Raw genomic sequence first — 4,257 nt, 5'->3', positions numbered from 1 at the left:
CTTGTGTTGTCTCTGTATTGCTAAAATTGTGTGTGTGTGTGTGTTGTAATTGTGTAAACTAGGCAAAGTAGGAAAACTAGTACTGTGCTCATTGAGACAGGTGTTAAAATGCAAATACTGTAGGGAGAGACAGTAGTGTAATGTTGAGATTAACAGACCTGCAACAGTTGAGTTTAATTTCAAATGACACTTCTTGCCTGTCCAGTAGCTATTAATTCATGCTTTTTCAACTCTCAACTATTAAATATGTGGTGTTTTCAAATTTATGTTAATAGGTACTCTATCCACTTCAAAAATCACACAGAATGATAAGAGAGATATACTATCTGAAGGACTGTAAATCTGTATGACAGTTTGAGCCACTTACAGGATGCTTCATAAGTCAATGGAGTAATCTGATTTCAATGGCATTGTTCACATAATGTACCCAGTTTGATGTACAATAAGACCTCAATATGATCTACAATTTATAATAGAAAAGGAAATACTGTCCTGATATAGGATATGTGTCTATTATAAGTGTCATCTCACAGTTTAAGCAGCCAGAACTCACAATTGAGCACTTGCATAATAAAGCCCTGTGTTTTGAATATTTTATTTGCAGCTATGTTTCTGAACATTTATTCAGTTTTCATGACATCAGATAGCACTTTGATGTAATTTCCAGTGCTGATCGAGTTCTTTTTACTAAGCTGCTATTTGTGTATCAGTAGCTTCCATTGGGTGTTAGAATGGTGACATTTTTTCATGTTTTTGAAGAAAAATGTGTAAACTTGAGAAAAGGTCAAAAAATTGTTTCATTTCTATATTCTATGTAGCTAAAGTTTTTTGATGCATATCTTGAACATTTAGTATGTTGTGTATTTGAGCAGTTGAAGTCAAAGAAAACTTACTGTTTTGGGTATTTTCAGTGGGGGAGGGGGGTAGACTAAAATGATAACCTCATTAAAATTGTGTCATTTCTCATATTTTGCAAGAGTTCTGGTGGGGCAGGCCTCTTGATTCTCTGTCCCTGAGGGTCTAAACTTTAAGAAAAACCGGGCCTGCCGAGCATAGCAGACTGGGCCAGGTCCATCCATTTCTAGACCACATTTATACCACTTAACTTGACTTTAACTGTTGCTGTGGGGTGCTTTTTCAAATGAAAGAGCCAAGTTCAAATCTGTGATGTGGGGGGTGAGGGAGCCTTTTTAAAAACAATCCCTTTAATTTTCCTCCTTAGTCTTTTATATATATACAGACGTGCTCAAATTTGTTGCTACCCCTCCACAAAAAACGAAGAATGCACAATTTTCTCTTAAATAACTTGAAACTGACAAAAGTAATTGGCATCCACCATTGTTTATTCCATATTTAATAGAAATCAGACTTTGCTTTTGATTTTTTATTCAACATAATATTGTAAATAATAAAACAAATGAAAATGGCATGGACAAAAATGATGGGACCGCTAACCTAATATTTTGTTGCACAACCTTTAGGGGCAATCACTGCAATCAAACGTTTTCTGTAGCTCTCAATGAGACTTCTGCACCTGTTAACAGGTAGTTTGGCCCACTCTTCCTGAGCAAACTGCTCCAGCTGTCTCAGGTTTGATGGGTGCCTTCTCCAGACTGCAAGTTTCAGCTCTTTCCATAGATGTTCGATAGGATTCAGATCAGGATTCAGATCAGGACTCATAGAAGGCCACTTCAGAATAGTCCAATGTTTTGTTCTTATCCATTCTTGGGTGCTTTTAGCTGTGTGTTTTGGGTCATTATCCTGTTGGAAGACCCATGACCTGCGACTGAGACAGAGCTTTCTGACACTGGGCAGTACGTTTCGCTCCAGAATGCCTTGATAGTCTTGAGATTTCATGGTGCCCTGCACAGATTCAAGGCACCCTGTGCCAGGCGCAGCAAAGCAGCCCCAAAACATAACCGAGCCTCCTCCATGTTTCACTGTAGGTATGGTGTTCTTTTCTTTGAAAGCTTCATTTTTTCACCTGTGAACATAGAGCTGATGTGAATTGCCAAAAAGCTCCAGTTTTGACTCATCTGTCCAAAGGACATTCTCCCAGAAGGATTGTGGCTTGTCAATATGCATTTTAGCAAATTCCAGTCTGGCTTTTTTATGTTTTTCTGTCAAAAGTGGAGTCCTCCTGGGTCTTCTTCCATGGAGCCCACTTTCGCTCAAAAAGCGACGGATGGTGCGATCAGAAACTGACGTACCTTCACCTTGGAGTTCAGCTTGTATCTCTTTGGCAGTTATCCTTGGTTCTTTTTCTACCATTCGCACTATCCTTCTGTTCAATCTAGGGTCGATTTTCCTCTTGCGGCCGCGCCCTGGGAGGTTGGCTACAGTTCCATGGACCTTAAACTTCTTAATAATGTTTGCAACTGTTGTCACAGGAACATCAAGCTCTTTGGAGATGGTCTTGTAGCCTTTACCTTTACCATGCTTGTCTATTATTTTCTTTCTGATCTCAGACAACTCTCTCCTTTGCTTTCTCTGGTCCATGTTCAGTGTGGTGCACACAATGATACCAAACAGCACAGTGACTACTTTTCTCCATTTAAATAGGCTGAATGACTGATTACAAGATTGGAGACATGTGTGATACTAATTAACGAAACTAATTAGTTTGAAATATCACTATAATCCAATTATTTATTATCTTTTCTAAGGGGTACCAACAAATGTGTCCAGGCCATTTTAGAATATCTTTGTAGAATAAGCAATAATTCATCTCTTTTCACAGCTTCTTTGCTTTATTCTATGACATACCAAAGGCATGCAAGTATACATGATAAAATAGCTTTTAATTTCATCACTTTTCAGGAGGAATGAAGCATTATTTCAATGAGCTGTAAGGGTACCAACAAATTTGAGCACGTCTGTGTGTGTGTGTGTATATATATATATATATATATATATATATATATATATATATATATATATATGCGCGCTTGGAATAGACCTTTGCCAAACACAGATTCAAGGCATAAGTGCAGTCAGGGTGTTAAATGGTTCTTTATCCAGACATTTAGCGTTGGGCACTGGTGCCTGCCGGCTGTGTAATTGTTTGTTCAGGCCAAGTTTAATGTATCCTGACCCCAGCTCCAGAGACACTGGGTGGGTGCTGCTCTGCTCCTCAGGTCTTGCTTCAAGTATCAATAGGTGTCTTTAAAACCAAACTACTGTACCATCAACACATAAATGCACTTTACGTTATGCATTTAAAAAAAGAAAGTCAGAATGACCAACATTTACTCTTAAGTTCATTCCTGTCAGCACTGTGAACACAACCCACCGGAAGAGATTTTGTTGTCTTCAGTTAACTTTTGAAAAAGGCAGAGTGAAAGGATAACAGGTTTCTGTTTTTGTTTTGTTCATGATTTACAGAGGGTGTAAATGCTGGATTACGCAAGTGATAAGATGGGAGGGTTCTTAGAAGCTTCTGATTTACTGTAAATAATTAAGCTGTTTAGGGGAGAGTCAAGGGAAGAACTATTATTAGAAGATGAACAGATATGAGATCATATTAGTAAGTGCCAGAACCACTCAGTGCAAGCAAAAGGATAGGAAGCTTGACCCAAAGTGGCAGATCACTGGATGGCGATTGTTCTAACTGCTGTAACGACACTTTGGCTGCCCATGTTACTTTGGCAAGCCCATGTTTCCTATCTATGGCAGGCAAAGTACTATTTGAGTAACTGCAATAAAAAAAAACACTCAAAATGACTAGCATTAAACGTTCAGGGTTAAAAAAAAAAAAAAAAAAATCTGGAATAGCTGCTTGCTCTTAAAGCTTCTTATTTACTCTCTGTTGATAATGATGAGACCTTGACATGACCTTTCATACCCAGAGCATGAGCAATAACCTCATCAGTCATTTACTGATTCCAGAAATTGCTGAAGCCACTGCTTTTCTCAATGAATACTAATGAGAGTTAACATTTGTTATTCAGTTTGTTTCTTCAGAAACACTGGGTTAAACGGCAACCTAGCACCACAGTGCTATTTTTGTAATGACACTGCGGATTCAGGATCTCTCTTAACATAAACACAGACTGAATGGGGATATGGGCGTGGCTAGTGGATAGAATATGTGGTCCAATAAAAATTTTGTACTAATTTTTTTTTTTTTTCTTTCCAATTGCTTATATGTTAACATAAAGAATAGATGTAATTATTTGCAACATGGTCAGTCCTAAATGTACTGTATGTGTGCAATGGCAAACTTGTCGCAAGTGAATAAAATGATGACAAGTCTCA

The sequence above is a fragment of the Acipenser ruthenus genome, chromosome 20 (assembly GCF_902713425.1).
Source record: "Acipenser ruthenus chromosome 20, fAciRut3.2 maternal haplotype, whole genome shotgun sequence".
In the NCBI taxonomy this organism is placed as follows: domain Eukaryota; kingdom Metazoa; phylum Chordata; class Actinopteri; order Acipenseriformes; family Acipenseridae; genus Acipenser; species Acipenser ruthenus.
This window is presented reverse-complemented; position numbering follows the sequence as displayed.